The 19,217-nt window shown below is 39.7% G+C and overlaps 1 protein-coding gene across 9 annotated transcripts in view; it reads right to left on the bottom strand.

The window, feature by feature from the left end:
* The window catches only part of ZBTB20 (zinc finger and BTB domain containing 20), a 1,614,058-nt gene that overhangs the window by 1,160,141 nt on the left and 434,700 nt on the right, over nt 1-19,217 (bottom strand). For all 9 annotated transcript variants that reach the window (XM_033940835.1, XM_033940838.1, XM_033940833.1 and 6 more), the window contains one exon: nt 12,018-12,092. The gene's annotated coding sequence lies outside the window, so the exon portion shown is untranslated. The remainder of the gene's footprint in view (nt 1-12,017; nt 12,093-19,217) is intronic.

The raw sequence follows: 19,217 nt of genomic DNA, 5'->3' as shown, positions 1-19,217 counted from the left end.
GGAAGACGGCCAACATCACGCCCATCTTTAAAAAGGGATCAAGAGGTGACCCGGGAAACTACAGACCGGTGAGTCTGACCTCGGTTCCCGGAAAAATGGCGGAAGCACTGATAAAAGAAAACATCAATGATCACTTGGAAAGAAACAAACTTCTGATAACCAGCCAACATGGTTTCTGCAGGGGGAGATCATGCCTAACCAACTTACTACACTTCTTCGAAGGAATTAACAAACAGATGGACAGAGGTGACCCCATAGACATCATATACCTTGATTTCCAAAAAGCCTTTGACAAGGTGCCCCATGAACGATTACTCCGGAAACTGAAGAACCATGGGGTGGATGGAGACGTACATAGATGGATCAGAAACTGGTTGGCAGGTAGGAAACAAAGGGTAAGGTTGAAGGGACACTACTCTGACTGGAGGAGGGTCACGAGTGGTGCTCGGGCCGCTGTTATTTAATATATTCATAAATGATCTAGAAACAGGGACGAAGTGTGAGATAATAAAATTTGCAGATGACACCAAACTATTTAGGGAAGCTCGGACTAAAGAGGACTGTGAGGAATTGCAAAGAGACTTGAACAAACTAGGAGAATGGGCGACAAAATGGCAAATGAAGTTCAACGTTGAGAAATGTAAAGTATTGCATGTGGGAAGCAGAAACCCGAGGTACAACTATACGATGGGAGGGATGTTATTGAATGAGAGTACCCAAGAGAGGGACTTGGGGGTAATGGTGGGCAGGTCAATGAAGCCGACTGCACAGTGCGCAGCGGCCGCTAAGAGAGCGAATAGAATGCTAGGTATAATCAAGAAGGGTATTACAGCCAGGACAAAAGAAGTTATCCTGCCGCTGTATCGGGCGATGGTGCGCCCACACCTGGAATACTGTGTCCAGTTTTGGTCGCCATACCTTAAGAAGGATATGGCGTTACTCGAGAGAGTTCAGAGAAGAGCGACACGTCTGATAAAAGGGATGGAAAACCTTTCATACGCTGAGAGATTGGAGAAACTGGGTCTCTTTTCCCTGGAGAAGAGGAGACTTAGAGGGGATATGATAGAGACTTATAAGATCATGAGGGGCATAGAGAGAGTAGAGAGGGACAGATTCTTCAAACTTTCAAAAAATAAAAGAACAAGAGACCATTCGGAAAAGTTGAAAGGGGACAGATTCAATACAAATGCCAGGAAGTTCTTCTTTACCCAACGTGTGGTGGACACTTGGAATGCGCTTCCAGAGGACGTTATAGGGCAGAATACAGTACTGGGATTTAAGAGAGGATTGGACATTTTCCTGCTGGAAAAGGGAATAGAAGGGTATAAATAGAGGATTACTGCTCAGGTCCTGGACCTGTTGAGCCGCCGCGTGAGCGGACTGCTGGGCAAGATGGACCTCAGGTCTGACCCAGCAGAGGCATTGCTTATGTTCTTATGTTCTTATGTTCAGTGCATAGTATCCAGGCTACAGCCCTCCACCAGTTAAGGGATTGGATACATCAGGCAAAGGGGGGTTTGTAATTACTTTGTTTTCCAGGTAGCTTTAGCAGGATGCACATCTCTAAACTCTGATTACTGTGAAAGGTCACCAATCTGGCTTCTAGTTTTGTATCAAGGTATTTATAACAGAATTGTAACACCTGTAACTGAGGCAACAGTGCTTAACATCTTTAAAAAGTAATTTTTCTGTATTGGAGAGAAAGAGGAGAACTGCAGTAAACAAATTGGTCAGCTATAATGGACTGTTATGCTTCATCAATTGAGAGCAGAAGTAAAGTTTGTTCTGGTTCACACTGACAACAGGTGTGGACCATTGTTACTTTTATAGAGCTATAAGTCTGATGCTGTGCTTACCCAGCCTGACAGGAAATCCTTGATTCTGACCCTGGTCCCCAAAAATAAATTATTTGCGTGCCCTTCTTTCCTCCATACCAGGCAGTGACTGGGGCAGCCACCTAGCTCACATCTACATCATTGGATTTACATATGCAAATAGGGCAGGTGAACATGATCCATCACATCTTGTCTCCTGGACCAGGTTACCATCAAGACCTTCCTCCAATCCCTTGAATTTAACAATAACTCCTAGAATCCAGAGTATAGCATGCCCTATTCCAATTACAAATGGCTGAACCTGATTCCTGGTCATTCATAATGACAAAAGAATTACTAGATTTACATTTTAATTGTAAGATTAACGAAAAAAAATGATCAGTCCTCTAATATTTATTCTCCCCTTTCCTGCAACAGAGTGTAAGTAAGCATTGTTTCGAGAACATTTTTTTTTTTTAATAAGTTCCATCTTACAAGAGGTGCCACGGATAACCTGAAATGACAAGCTATAAAAAGGCTAGACTCAATGGGATGTGGCAGAGTTATTGTGTCACCAACTTTTCTATCAGTCAGACTGCAACAGTGCTAAATCCTGCACTTTCAACGCACCATATGTTCACAGCAGTGCTTTGATTTAGTTTATTATTTGATTATTTACTTTAGATTTCAACGTGAAGTACATAAACAATCGTAACATATAAAAAACATAAATTACCCATATTTCATAATAAGATTACATACACAATATTCCTCTTCATTTAGGGCTCCTTTTACGAAGGTGCGTTAGGGCCTTAACGTGCGGAATAGTGCGTGCTAAATTGCCGTGTGCGCTAACCGCTACCGCCTCCTTTTGAGCAGGTGGTAGAATTTCGGCTGGCGCATGCTATAGTGCGCGCTAATCCAGTGCGTGCACTAAAAACGCTAGCGCACCTTCGTAAAAGGAGCCCTTAGTCCTAATCAAGATTATCTGAAGCTTATATCACTCCTTCACTTTATCTCCCGGACACAAAGAGCTATTGTTTTCACTTTCTTATGATTGGCCACTAAAGTCTATTCTAGAATTTAGGCCTTCAGTATGAACAAACTTATCACCTGGTACTTTTGCATGCATCACTGATAAGGAAGGGTAGTTACAAAGACATGGTGAAATATTGCATTTACTGAAGTTTAATTTATCGCAAGAGTCACTCAGGCATCTATATAAAAAGATGGATGCATAAGACAAATCATCCTGACAGATGCTGCCCCCCAATCCTATCTCTCAGGCTGACACCCCCCCTTATAAAATGAAATCTGCATTATTTGCATAATAAGATGCATTGTATTTCATTATTATGCAGTTTGTGATGCATTAAAATAATAATAATTAAGAATAAATAATTGAGATATATAACAAAGGAAAAATATAGATCCAATGACGAATGGAACTTTTTTGGTGATTTTTGTCATCAGAAGCCTCGAAAAAGCCTACTGAGGACCTGAACAAAATAATTAAGAGAATGTCTGGGGGTTATTTATGCTGATTTGGAAAGTTAACCCTGAAAAATATAGCCAAGTAGCTTTTTGTCTATTGTGACATTACAATAATATGCATTAATGGGATGGGTGTGGGGTTTGATATATACTGGTACTTGCAATGAAGCAATAGAGGGTTAAGTGACTTGCCCAGAGTCACAATTAGGAATGGCCATAAAACCTGAAGCTACCATAAAGCCTGGTATGCACTGTCATGTTCGCTTTTTAGGTGGGCTGGGAGATGAAGGAGGAGTCATGCTTTCAACTCTACAGTGGTCAGTTATTCAATCAGGGCACCTTTTCATATCCTGGATGTGATTGAAACAGGTCTAGATTAAAACATCCTTATTTTTTTTGCCTTGATTGTTTCTTCCTGTTCTATTGTCGCTGAAAGATATTCTGATTTTGGGCCCACCCTAGTCCCATCCAAACCATGCCTCCAACATGCCCTCTTGTTATTTGGATGAACTGCAGAAAAAACTTCCAAATTCTGCCTTTCGAAAATCACAAATTGGATGTCTTCAGCAGATTGACATTTTTTTGGCCATTTTGAGAGATCCATCTGCTTTGAAAATGAGTGCCATAGTGTTGTAATATTCTAACTGAGACAACATTAAGCATTAAGCTGCCTTTTTATGTGGCAGGTGTTAAAATGTGGAATGCACTGATGGAGCAAATACGCCTGTGTGTGACAGATTGAAATTTTAAAAAACTATTGCGAACACAGCTATTTGTATCTGCTTTCATGTAAGGAAAGATTTCTATTTGTACAGGTAATAGATGGAAGTGGGCAAGAAATGTCATGAAGACTCCGCTATTTGTAATGTTGATTTTCTGTTATATATGTTTTCTGTTATATATGTTATATATATAGATGATATATAAATTTTAAAAATAAATAAATTGCACAATCAATGCAAAGCGGCAGTTACAAAATTATGAACAGATAGTTCTAAACCCTCTCCCCCTTTATGGTGTTTTTTATCGCCTGCCGCAGTGGTAAAAACTTCAACGCTCACAGTAATTCTATGAGCATTGGAGCTTTTACCGTCATGGACAGTGATTAAAAAAACCTTTAAAAAAAAAAAAATTATTTATTAATTTTCCAAGTGTCAATAGTGCAAGACACAATCTATAACCTATAATAAGTCAATAAAAGCACATTTAACTTACAAATATACATAACCAACCATTTTATTTCCCCTCACCCAATTCTTAATCAATAAAACACAGAAACTTAGATTTTCCCAATAACCTTACCCTATTCAGATTAATATCATCCTACCATCCCCCCAGGTGTACATACTCAAAGGTCAAAATGAGGACATAAATATCCCACCCTCCCCCTTCCCTGGATGTGTACGAAAATAAACAAAAATTGACTCATAATCAAAGACCTACTATAGTGAAGTAATATAAGATGCCAACAGGCCCCAAACTAATTTAAATAAATTGCTGTGCCCCAAACTATTGGCATTCATTATTTCATACCTATAGCTGGAGCACAGATTTTCCCACCAGAAAGGAACATTTAGGCGATCGTAATTCTTCCAATTATGGGTTACCATCTGCATGGCTATCCCGGTCATGATTAGGAAAAGACAGCATTTATATCGATCCATAGGGGGCTTAACATGTAATAATGTTCCACATATGACCACCTCATACATCGGTGGAATTGATGATTCTAATATGTTGTTAATCTTACCCCATATTGACCTCCAAAATTAAGTATCAAAGGATAATAGAATAACAGATGATCCAGTGTCCCAGTATTGTTTATTTAGTATGGATATGTATGAATTTCGGCTCAGATTCTGTAACCGGTGCTGTTGTCTGTGGCTGCCTTAAAAGTTTATGCTGATCGTGTGTCCATCATACAATGGAACTGAGTGCAAAATTGTGCCTCAGGCAAAGGTAGGCACCAGAAATATAGGCCAGTTTTTTCCAGGCCTACATTTCTGGCGCTTACCTTTGATGTGAATCGTGCCTCCATAAGTACTTTAGGCTACCTAACACCACTTATGGCATTAGTCACGCCCACAGTGGCATTAGGCAGCTTAAACCACCTGCAAAAAGCATGATTCCTTTGCCAAGAATTCAGGCGCTGGTAGGCACCTTGAAACTCAGTTATAAACATGGTTTAAATGGCATTTTTAAATTGAGTTTGAGCACATACCAGCGTCTAAAAAAGCGGTGCCAGTTAGATAATCTTGACCTTTATGTATGTAATAATTATGAACTGCCTAGAATGGCTGGACAGTGTGGGAAACATTTTTTTAAAAAAATAAATAAAATTGAGTTGACACATGCAAAATGGTCTCAGAGCAAATAATGTTCCAATTGCCTATGTGTAGAATGCCTATACAGAGTGAGACTCATAGCTTACAGGTCATCAATTTTAGTCTATCAATTTGTAATTAATCTATGTAAAATAAAGAAAAAAGTTTCAGTAAGTGAGCACCAAAGTGCCTCCTCCTTTCTTTGCCAAACTTGGGATCAGATTTGGGGTGGACCTGAAAGTTATGTAGGAAACAGAGTGTGGTAATGTGGCTTGCAGCTCGCTGAAGGACCTCAGACATAGGCAAAGTACAGAATAAAGTTCAAGAGAAAGCTTTATTGGTGATCAAAGTAACACAGTATGTTCTTGTTACAGACTAACACCCTGGGCAACAACTACATTACCATTTACCTCATCCTCTCGTAACAGTCCTCTATCTTCTTCAATACAGTTCTGTGAAGATCCGAGAGCCGTGTTGGAGTGTATGAGTAAATACTCATACACTTCAACTAGGACTCTCGGACCTTCACAGAAAAATAAAAGACACTCTTACCTTTGCATTCCTTTGTTCCTTCTCATGTAATCCCTGGACATCTAAAGAGTGTACACCTCTAAACTAGGATTACATGTGGAAAGAACCATTTATAAAATAAGGCACCAGATAAATGTATAAAAGTACATAAGAAAATAAGAATAGCCTTACTGGGTCAGACCAATGGTCCATCAAGCCCAGTAGTCAATTCTCACAGTAGCCAATCCAGGTCACTAGTACTTGGCCAAAACCCAAGGAGTAGCAACATTCCATGCTACCGATCCAAAGCAAGCAGTGGCTTCACCCATGTCTATCTCAATAACAGACTATTCCTCCAGGAAATTGTCCAAACCTTTCTTAAAACCAGCTACGCTATCTGCTCTTACCACACAACCTGTGGCAAGGCATTCCAGAGCTTAACTATTCTTTGAGTGAAAAAGAAAATTCCAACAATTGGTTTTAAAAGTATTTCCCTGTAACTTCATTGAGTGTCCCCTAGTCTTTGTAATTTTTGACGAAGTAAAAAAATCGATCCACTTGTATCCATTCTTCTCCACTCAGGATTTTGTAGACTTCACTCATATCTCCCCTCAGCCGTCTCTTTTCCAAGCTAAATAGACCTAACCTTTTTAGTATTTCCTCATATGAGAGGAGTTCTATCCCCTTTATCATTTTGATCGCTCTTCTTTGAACCTTTTCTAGGGCCGCTATATCTTTCTTGAGATAAGGAGTCCAGAATTGAATGCTATACTCCAGATGAGGTTGCACCATGGAGTGATATAGGGGCATTATAACATTTTTAGTCTTGTTAACCATCCTTTTTTTAATAATTCCTAGCAGCAGACCCCTTGCAGCCTATATCCCTCCCTCCCCTTGTGTAGCAGAACCCTTGCAGCTTCTATCTCTCCCTCCATCCCATCCCTTGTGCAACAGAACCCTTGCAGCTTATATCCCTCCCTTTCTCCCATCCCCCCTGGAACATTTTTTTAAATTCCTCCCATCCCCCCCCACCCGCTGTTTCTGCGCACCCCCCCCTGATAACCCTTTCATGTCTCCCACCCATCCGAATCCCGATCGCAAGACCGAAATACAGTACCTTATAACAAACCGCATCATCAGCAACGCAGCAGAGGAAGGCCCGGGCGTGAGAAAGCCACGATGGGGCCTGTGCTGCTGACGATGCAGTTTGTTATAAGTTACTGTATTTCAGTCTCGCGGTCGGGGTTTGGATGGATGGGAGAGATGGAAGAGTCGGGGGGGGGGGGGAGCACTGCTGCCACCGGTGACTAGGGCTTATTTTCGGGGGTAGGGCTTATATTAAGACCTACCCCGAAAATCATACTAGGGCTTATTTTCTGGATAGGTCTTATTTTCGGGGAAACACGGTAGTAAACAGCAGCTGAAAACCACAGCGTTGGCAGTGAAACCTTTTCAGTTTCATTAGAGGTACCTATGTCTCCACGATCCTTGCCAGCTGTTTCTTCCATTTCACCACTACATCTACTAGTTCCAAAATAGGTTAACTCTTTAGAGATCCTTGCAAATTATTATCTACATCTTCAGTCTGTAGGTCTTTAAAGGATCTGACCCACATTTCTTGCGCCTTTCCAGTATAGTCTAAACTGACTGTAGGAGATAGTGATCTGACTATAGGGTTGTTTCATTCATCAGTGCTTCAGTTATTAAGCTAATCTCTTTACAATGATGGAAAATAAGATCAGTGCTTTTGCTCAGATTGCCTAGTGGGTGGGTCCCAGGACATACTGAGTAAAAGAAAGGTCCTTCATTCCCTCAATAAAAGGATATTCTAATCCCTTGCCCCCACATACCAAACTGGAAAAAAATGTAAAACCAATTCAGCAGCCAGTTCCAGCATCCCTTCCACAGCAATCAACCCCATGATTGGAATTCTATCCTAATAAAACTGCCATACTTAAATATTGCATAGATCTCTTTAACAAGGCCTCCACAGCCACCATAAAGCTCTCCATTCCATCTTCCCTCTGACTTGAAAAATGCCAATACTCCCCCTTGCTTTACCCAATATCCTAGGGGCGCTAAAGAAAGAGAAATCTGGCAGGTAAATTTGGTTCAACAAGATGTGAATGTTCCTCTTCCACCAAGACTAATAAGGAAAATATCAAGTTCATTTACACAGTTACATCATACAATAACTTGATTTTTTTATTCACAGAATGAGCATTACCCAGCAGAGAGGTAGATTCTGAAAACTTACCTTGCCCTTAACGATTGTTGGTCAATTACGAAAATGTTATGACAAGGGTAATTTCAAAAAACTATTAAAAACGCAGTTATTTGTTAATGCATTTTTCTAGGAACTGATCTTTGCAATTGTTCTTTTGATGGACACTTTACGTGATTTTCCAATGATTATATGTTAATGTTTGTTTGATTTTATTTGTCTTACTGAATTATGTATATAATGATATGTAAACCGTTTAGGTTTCAACGGTATATAAATTTTTAAAATATATAAAATAAATAAACCTGTTCCAGCCAGTTTAGCATGCATGTATTTTAGTGGCCGATTATTAAAATGACTCACTGTGGTCTTTTCCGAGATTTCTAGCAGTCTCCAACTCTGCCATGCAAATGTAGTACAACAAGGTCATTAATATTACAGTGGTAGTAAAATAGACTCATCAATATTCAAAGGAGCACTCCAAGTGATTCTCTATCATCGCCTGTGATTCCCAAAGCGTGGCGCCAGCTCTTTGCGACAAAAAATCACTGACTGCTCTGGAGGTGCCAGTACTGTGAAAATCGCATCTCAGGCATGTATTTCTGGCTGTGTCTCATGATAAAATTTGACATTAAAACAAAAATATAACATGAACATAAGAACATAAGAAGTTGCCTCTGCTGAGGCAGACCAGAGGTCCATCTCGCCCAGCGGTCTGCTCCCGCGGCGACCCATCAGGCCCATTGCCTGAGCAGTGGTCCCAGACTATCCCTATAACCTACCACTACTCCTATCTGTACCCCTCAATTCCTTTATCCTCTAGGAACCTATCCAAACCTTCTTTGAAGCCTTGTAACATGCTCCGGCCTATCACAGCCTCCGGAAGTGTGTTCCATGTATCCACCACCCTCTGGGTGAAAAAGAACTTTCTGGCATTTGTTCTAAACCTGTCCCCTTTTAATTTCTCCGAGTGCCCCCTTGTACTTGTGGTTCCCCATAATCTGAAAAATCTGTCCCTGTCTACCTTTTCTATACCCTTCAGGATCTTGAAGGTTTCTATCACGTGTCCTCTAAGTCTCCGCTTTTCCAGGGAGAACAGCCCCAGCTTTTTCAGTCTGTCAGTCTATGAGAGGTTTTCCATACTCCTTATCAGTTTAGTTGCTCTTCTCTGGACTCCCTCAAGTACCGCCATGTCCTTCTTGAGGTACGGCGACCAGTACTGGACACAGTACTCCAGATGCGGTCGCACCATTGCACGATACAGTGGCAGGATAACCTCCTTCGTCCTAGTCGTGATACCCTTCTTAATGATACCCAACATTTTGTTTGCTTTTCTTGAGGCTGTGGCGCACTGTGCCGACTCCTTCAAAGATGTGTCTACCATCACTCCCAGGTCTCTTTCAAGGTTACTTACCCCTAGCAGTGATCCCCCCATTTTGTAGCTGAACATCGGGTTCTTTTTCCCTACATGCATGGCCTTGCATTTCCCTACGTTAAAGTTCATTTGCCACTTTTTGGCCCATTCTTCTAGTGTCGTTAGGTCCCTTTGCAGATCTTCGCAGTCTTCCATGGTTTCAACCCTGCGGTAGAGTTTGGTGTCATCCGCAAATTTAATAACTTCGCAATTTGTTCCCGCCTCCAGGTCATTAATAAATATATTGAAAAGGAGCGGTCCCAGCACCGACCCCTGTGGAACTCCGCTCGTGACCCATTGCCAGTCTGAGTAATGGCCCTTTACTCCAACCCTCTGTTTCCTGTCCGCCAGCCAGTTTTTGATCCATCGGTGGACCTCCCATTGCACCCCGTGTTTCCACAGCTTTTTAAGCAGTCTTTCATGCGGTACCTTGTCGAAGGCTTTTTGAAAGTCAAGGTAAATGATGTCAATGGATTCCCCTTTATCCACCTGGCTGTTTACCCCCTCAAAGAAGTAGTAATTTGGGGGGATGTAAACAAAAGCACACTTCTGGAGCATGTGTATTATAGGCGTGTCTCATGTGTTTCTGGCTGTGGCTCATGATAAACTTTAGCATTAAAATAAATTACAAAATTGAAAAGCCCGCGAATTATAGGTATTTGTGAGCCACGTGTGTTTTGTGCTACAATAGCGGACGGCATTATGGATGGTTGTTCTTATCCTCATGTTTTCAATGTTGTCTAGATGAGAAGATATGTGATGAGACCCGAAGATGATAATGACGGCATTGCTTTTTCCCTGAACATGCACACATTTAAGCCTCTTTTCATGGAGTATTCTGCGCATGGGCCGATCACTATCACCAGCGACTCATCACATGTAAATCTAGCAACCCTTCACGAAACTCCATGAACCTCATTTGCATGTGTTTTGTTTTGAGAATGACTTGTCTTTTTTAAATCGTTATAATAACGGCCATGACAGCGGCCCATCAGATTTCACCAAGAACATTAGAGAGTCTTCCCCACAGTTTTTAACCTGTGGTCTTCCTCTCACCTCATATCTATGATAACCATAGGTATTCTGCACAATTCTCTATTACATATATTTTTTTCACCTAAATCTATTTCCTCCACTCCTCCAATATAGTCCATATCCCATAACAATTCCTATGATCTCACTCATACCCTAACCACAATTACCTCTCTCCCTCTTTCTCCCCCAGTGCCATCTTTCTTAAATGCATACACCCACTCTCCTCCATTACCTAAATAACATGTTCTCCCACCTATAACCCCATCTCCTATAGACTCTACGACCTACCTACAACACATTAAATAATATTATACAAGGCTACAGGATCATCTGAAATACACAGAGCTGTGAAATTTTAAGGCATGGAATTATATTTTGCTGGAGTGGACAATATTACAGAGTCAATTTTTCAGCCAACACTCTGACTGTATTAGTTTAAGTGCTGGCTGAAATAAACTGTTCTTGCACTGTTATTTTAACTTAGGCCTGCTGAATATCACTATCATTAGAATTATTTTTGGGCCTAATGCTATCTAGATAGGAACTGAAAATACACGGATAATGAAGTTACATGTTCACTGGTCACTAGTGAGCATATAACTTTGAATATCAGTTCAATAGAATTTTGTTTTGAAGCTTTCTTAATAGAATAGGAAAGATTGTGAAATTCAATACTGGTCCAGAGGAAAACTGTTCCAATGCAGAGATTTACTCTTGTGCAATTACACCAAAAAGGTGTGCTACCATAACTGAACTAAGATTGTGTATCAGCTTTCACACTTTCCCCCTCTTTTATGAACGCATAGTGCGGGTTTTAGTGCCGGCAGGAGCTGTAACTGTTCCGATGCTCAAAGGAATTCTATGAGTGTCAGAGCAGTTACCGCCACTGCCGGCACTAAAACCCACGCTATATGTTCGTAAAAAAGTGGATTTATTTGGTTTGTATATGCTGGCATTTACAAAGCTGCGGTAGAAGTTTCCACCACAAACTGGTGAGGTAAATACTCCAGCGCTCATAGAATTCCTATGTGCATTGGAGTATTTACCTCGCCAGCCTGCGGTAGAAACCTCTATCATGGCTTTGTAAAAGGAGCCCATAATTTGACAATGGCTGTTTCGATCATTTTCTTGTCCAATTTCTAATCTGTTTGCTTCAAGCATGCTCAAAACAAAACAAAAAAAGTAATAGAATTATTACTTACAGGAATATATATGGTTTTCTTTTTTATTTTGGCAAGAAGGATTGATTTCAGTTTCTAAATGTAACTCCAAGCAGTCTGGAAAGAAACAGGTTAAAATTTCATTCAGTTATAATTGGTATTGCTGATTTAATTAAAAATTAAACTTTCATAATGTTTCACCATTCAAAATGATGCATTACCAAGTCATGCGTGATTCTTTTGGGGAGAATTGTAAAAATAAGCTTTTGTTAGAATAATTTAAAATGAACTGTAGGAAGTGGTTCAAGTTGTGTCAAACTGGTGAATGGGTGTTACGGGATTGTATGAATAAGATATGTCAACACAATGATAATTTTGATGTGTGTATATATGTACATATTTCTCTGTGTGCATATATGATATTTGAGATCTTCAATGTATATTTTCTCTTCTTTTCTTTGTACTGACACAAATGAAAACTGTTTTTAGCTTCTGGCATATAGCAAGTTTGTATAAATAAAACGTGTAGGGTAAAATCTGTGAACCACTGGATAGTGTCAATAATGGCATGATTTAAGGTTCTATAAACCACACCTAAATCTGGGTTATAGAATAGCGCTAAGCACAGAATTTTTTTAGGCAACTGAAATTGAATTTTCCCCCTATGTGCTTAATTCAAATGAATGCACATTTCAAGGGGGTAATTCTATAAATGAGTGCTTCCTTTTAAGTGCCCCAAGGTCACATGGTAAGTTTTAAGTTTATTTATAGCTTGGTATACTGACCATCACAAGTATCTGGTCGGTTTACAATAATAGAAATTAAAAAGATATTTAAAATATTTAAAATTGCTTAAAGAGTTTATTTTCTAAAAGAGTATATAGGTACCTTGATTCCATTATAGAATATAAACACAGCCTAGTATCAGTGTCCCTATCATTGAAATGCCAACAGTTACAACAGCCATAGAGCTAGTTTAAGTCTGGGTGCCTACGGGGCCCTTTTATTAAGGCACGTGCGCTAAATGCTAAGGTGCCAATAGAATATAATGGATGCCTTAGCATTTAGCGCAAGCTAATCTTTAGCGTGCGCTAAATCGGTTAGCGCGCCTTAATAAAAGGACCCCTGAAAGGGAGTGTGTGGTGCAGGGGTTAGAGCTACAGCCTTAACACCCTAAGGTTGTGAGTTCAAATTCCTCGCTGCTCCGTGTGACCCTGGGCAAGTCACTTAATAATAATAACAGTTTATATACCGCAGGACCGTGAAGTTCTATGCGGTTTACAATGATTAAAAGATGCTACAAATTGAGTAGAATTAACAAGATTAAAAGCTAGTGATTAACAGCTCTAGAGATCAGATATTGTGGACTAAGATTGTACAGGTCAGTTGCCTAATTACTTCAGAAACAGATAAGTTTTTAGGTTTTTCCTAAATTCCCCATAAGTAGTAGGCATAAGCAGTTGTTCCAGGTCTTTACCCCATAATGCTGCCTGATGTGTGAGAAGATATTGATGATGTTTTTTAAATTTACATCCTCTAACCAGTGGAGAAACAAAATTCAAGTGTGAGCTTCTCTTATGTCTATTGGTTGTGAAAGAGAAGAGGTCAGTTATATATTTAGGGGCTAATCCGAATAGTACCTTATAGCAAAAACATCCAAATTTGAACCTCACACGTGCTTCCATCAGTAGCCAATGCCGAAGTTGGTAGGAAGGCGTTACATGATCGAACTTCTTCAACCCAAAAATTAGCCTGACCGCCGCATTTGTACCAGTTCTAATCGCTGCAAGTTCTTCTGGGAAAGTGCCAAATAGGCGATATTACAGTAATCAAGTTGACTCAGTATAAGGGAATTTACCAGAATTCTAAATGATGAAACATCAAAATATGTTTTAATGGACCGAAGCTTCCAGAGAGTGAAAAAACCCTTTCTAACCAAGGAGTCCACCTGGTCTTTAATGGTTAGGTTCTGGTCCAATATTACACCCAATACCTTCATAGTAGATTGAATAGGATAACTGAGTTTATTGATGCACAGGGATGATTTCGCCTCATTGCCCCAGGTACACTAGATAGAGTTTGAGCCCACTGGGACAGATAGGGAAATATGATAAAGTACCTGAATGTAAACCACTTAGGATATAAGTGGTATATTAATAATAATAATAATAATAATAATAATAATAATAAATGCGGTACAGATGTGCATAATTTATGGTATTCTGTAAGTTACATGCATTAAATGGGAACTCGACCTTGCGCTAACCATTCTCTGCTCTTCTGTAAATTAAGTAGGTATTTGCAGAATAGTTCTTGGGTGCCTTGCTAGTATTTGCACAGGTATGTGCACACATATGTGCATAAGTTCTAGCATGCTAAACATTTACATGTGTAACGTGAATAAATGTAGGCACCGAGGCCATATAATTGTCCTTCATCTGCACCCGAGGCAATGAAAGTTGAAATGAGTTGCCCAAGGTCACAAGAAGCAATGGTAGACTTTAAACCCTGGCTTTCCTGTTTCTCATATGCAGCTGTACTCACTAGGCTATTAGAAACATCAACAAAGTTTGACAGCACATGCCAATGTTCATCCACGAGACTGCTTATTTTTAGTTGTGTTGCCTTTTCCCTGAGTTATACAGTAGAAGAAGGAATACTTCTTGGTGTAGCAGAAGCTCACCTTGAGGTAATTGTCTTCAATTCAAATATTACATCAGTGCATCTTTCTGCTATTTAGGAGTTATTATTGACTCTACATTATCTTTTTCCCCACAAATGTCTTCAGTCTTAAAAAACAGATTTTTTTTGGCTTATGGCAATTTTGAATAGTGCAGGGGTTGATTATATAGCTTTTCATTCATTATTATAAGTTCCATTTATCTCACATATAGATTATCATAATGTTATATGTATGGGTTCATCTCAGAACCTATAAGAATAATCCAAAATTGGCTAATACGCCTAATCCCTGGGGAAGAAAAAGTCTAAGGAAATGAGGCAAAACTGCAAATAAATGAAATAAATGAATAAATAAATAAATAATGGACATCAGTATGAGCCCTTCATAACTAGATGAACGTAGACCTCTGGCTCAGGCAATATCTCAAAAGGTGACCAGCACCAGACCGAAGTCTAAATGAGAATAGCCTCATATATCATGTAGTCCATATATACCAAAGACATGTATGTGCAAAATTTCACACCCTCTCAAAACCAAAAAGACTTTTTTAACACCAGGGAGAAGGGGTTAAAAGGACATAACATATACACTATGCCTGTGGGCACACCATGTAACCTTTACTAAAACATACAACCATACATATAATAAATACTATAAATGTGCATATAAAATGTAATGTATAATATATAATAGTATCTGTGTGTGAATGTGCAAATGAGCAAAATAAATAAATAAATAGCTAATAAATAATTAAAGAAAAAATATATACAAAGTGCAAGGTGCTTCATGAAATGCAAAATTTGTGGCAAAAATGAGGCCTAAAGTGCAATTGCAAAATTTATGGCACAAATACGGCTTAAAGTGCAAAAGCAAAATCTATGGCAGAAATGAAACATAAAGTGCAAATGTAAAAGAATCCCACTACAGGTTCCTGGAAGAAATCAAATTTAAACTAAACTGCTAGAGAGATTGAAACCTAAAACACCATAATAACAATATAAATATACATAAAAAATATCAGAAGAAAGTGCAAATGCAGGTCATTACTGACCTTTGAAAGTCCTATCATTCAAAGTATAAGTGCCATTCGTTACTAACCGTGCCTCATGTGCTAACAATGAAAGGTTCGTGAGCTGAAAAGCTCCCCAAACACACACACATACGCACCAAGCTGAAATAATACGAAATAAATGCTAAACATTCACACATATACAGACACACAAGAGGCTCTAATAGAGCCCAATCACAAATATCCGGAACGTATAAACTATTAAGAGTCACTCATAAATATCACCACTTCACGAATCACCACTCGACAGAGCTCCGTTTCACCACTTCATCAGGAGCAGAGATTAAATTGGAAAAAACTGAATATAAGTTGGTGAAAAGCCGACCTCACAAACCTTTCATTGTTAGCACATGAGGCACGGTTAGTAACGAATGGCACTTATACTTTGAATGATAGGACTTTCAAAGGTCAGTAATGACCTGCATTTGCACTTTCTTCTGATATTTTTTATGTATATTTATATTGTTATTATGGTGTTTTAGGTTTCAATCTCTCTAGCAGTTTAGTTTAAATTTGATTTCTTCCAGGAACCTGTAGTGGGATTCTTTTGCAATTGCACTTTAGGCCTCATTTTTGCCACAAATTTTGCATTTCATGAAGCACCTTGCACTTTGTATATATTTTTTCTTTAATTATTTATTTATTTATTTATTTTGCTCATTTGCACATTCACACACAGATACTATTATATATTATACATTACATTTTATATGCACATTTATAGTATTTATTATATGTATGGTTGTATGTTTTAGTAAAGGTTACATGGTGTGCCCACAGGCATAGTGTATATGTTATGTCCTTTTAACCCCTTTTCCCTGGTGTTAAAAAAATCTTTTTGGTTTTGAGAGGGTGTGAAATTTTGCACATACATGTCTTTGGTATATATGGACTACATGATGTATGAGGCTATTCTCATTTAGACTTTGGTCTGGTGCTGGTCACCTCTTGAGATATTGCCTGAGCCAGAGGTCTACGTTCATCTAGTTATGAAGGGCTCATACTGATGTCCATTATTTATTTATTTATATATTTATTCATTTATTTCATTTATTTGCAGTTTTGCCTCATTTCCTTAGACTTTTTCTTCCCCAGGGATTAGGCGTATTAGCCAATTTTGGATTATTCTTATAGATTTTGTGGATATTATTGGCTATTATCCATTCAGGGTTTTTACTTGTGCTGTTCATCTCAGAACAACATAAAGCGTCTTCAAATAATATAAAGTACTACTATTGTATATATTTATTCTATAGAGCACACAGAAACGTGATCAGTGTAAGAAGTTTCATTGTTCAGTTCAAGGTTTTATTTAAGCTTTTGGTTTTAACTTTTAAGAGCATGCGATTGGGAATCCCTATTATTTGGCAAATTTGTTAACACTGTATAATCCTGGCAAATTTTTGCGGTCACTGAATGATCATCACTTGGTATTACCTAGCCCTAGAATTACCAAGCTGGAGTCAACTTGCCCAGAGTCACAAGCATAGACAGCGGAACACTTTTTTGTTTGGGGAAACCCAAAAGCTCTAGGGAGAGCAGAGGAGGGATAGGAGAGATGGACAGGGAAAGTCAGAGTGTCTATGTCTCCCTCCACATTCTGCCCCCTCCCATGAATCTCTTTCCCTATTCCCATCTTGCCCTCTCCACCAAATTTATCTCTCCCTCTCTAGGGTTATCAGATATCCGGATTTCCCCAAACATGTCCTCCTTTTGAGGACAAATCCGGGGATCTGGACGGCTTTTCAAAACCCGAGGGCGGAGCTAGGGCAGGACTGGGGCGGAGATGGGTCTAGGGTGTCCCTCTCCCCATTTTGCCATCTCCACACCCATTTCTCCCTTCCCCCTCTGCCTTCTCCCCTGTCCATCTCTCCCTCTCTTGCTTCCTCTGTCCTCCTCCAAATCCAGCTCTTATTGTCCGACTTCTACCACCTCTCCCTGTCCTCCTTGTATCCCCTCTGGGGTCCCCAAGTCCATCTCTCCTTGTTCCTCACAAATCTGACATCTTTCCCTTCCTCACATCTCTCCCTCCTTCCCTCATTTGATTCCAACATCTCTCCCTTCCCCTCACTCCCTCCCTTAAGTCCTAATACTCTCTCTCTACCTTCTATGCCTTCCCTGAATATGAAATGTCTTGGATGAGGCCTTATTTCTAGGGTACTCTGGTGGAAGAGGCACCTTGCTATTGGCCAGCGTGCCTGCTGGTTGGCACTCTCTGCCATGTCCCTTCGCCGACATCTACTCCTTCCCCCCCCTACCCGCCATGTGTCTACCTTTAATTTCTTGCAAAGTACAGCACCACCCTGCTGCCAGCCCTGGCGTTTTCTCTCCACTGTGGCCCACCTTCTCTGACAACTTCCTGTTTCCGTTAGGGTTGGCCGCAGTGAGGAGAAGATGTCGGCCCCAGTGTGAGGGCAGTGCTGTGCTTTTACCAGAAATTAAAGGTAGACACGCTGCGGGGGGGGGGGGGGGGGGGGAAGAGGAGTAGATGTCAGTGAAGGTACGCGGTAGAGAGAGCCGACCAGTAGGCATGCTGACCGGTAGCAAGATGCCACTCCCAGCCTCACAAGAGGTGCTTTTTTCCCCACAGGATCCCTGTTGGGCCCTGTTATAGTACTGCCAGCAATTTTGGGGGAGGCCATGGCCCCATTCTGACGCCTAAGGTCACAAGAAAATGCAATGGGAATCACATCTAGTCCCTCATATTCTCAGACCACTGCACTAACCATTAGGCTACTCCTCCACTAGGCTAAAGCAGTAACAACCATTACTGATAGAAGCACTATACTGCCAGTCATCAACAATTTTCAGTCAATTCATGTTTTATTGCTTGCATATGATGGCATGTGGACATGCCATGATAACTGGTGAATATTTATTCATTTATTTTAAAAAAAAAATCAAATCTACTTTATGTACAATCCTAAATGGATTTCAGTAAAACATACATAATCTCAACATAAGATACAGTCTAAAACCATAGATGACATAAAAACTCATATTCAGTTCCAAGCATCTTACAATTCATTAAAAACACCTCTCACTGTACTGAGAATTCAGGACATCTTAGGTTATTCAGACCTCAAATGCTCTTTGAAATAACACAGTCTTTAACACCTTTTTAAATTGTTCTAAATTATGCATTGATCTCACAGCATCGGGTAATAAATTCCACACTTTCTTGGACCTGCATAGAAAATAGCATCTCTATATTCATCCAAATAGTACCACTGTGCTTATCCTTACACTGGATAAATTTAATGAAGGGAAGGAGAGACAAAGATAAATTTAAGTTTACTTTTTGCAAGAAAAATAGGATTGCATCTGAAGGCTACAGTATCAAGAGAGTGAAACAGAAATAACGTATAAGCACTACATCCAGGCATTGTATTATGCACAGTGTTCAAGGTACAGGATGCCAGAAGTGTGGCTGAAAAATTCCTTTGCTATGGAAAATTACTTAGCACGAGATCTACTGTAAATGGTGAAC

The sequence above is a fragment of the Geotrypetes seraphini genome, chromosome 4 (assembly GCF_902459505.1).
Source record: "Geotrypetes seraphini chromosome 4, aGeoSer1.1, whole genome shotgun sequence".
In the NCBI taxonomy this organism is placed as follows: Eukaryota; Metazoa; Chordata; class Amphibia; order Gymnophiona; family Dermophiidae; genus Geotrypetes; species Geotrypetes seraphini.
The sequence above is the reverse complement of the archived record's forward strand: the minus strand, read 5'-3'. Positions and strand labels throughout refer to the sequence as shown.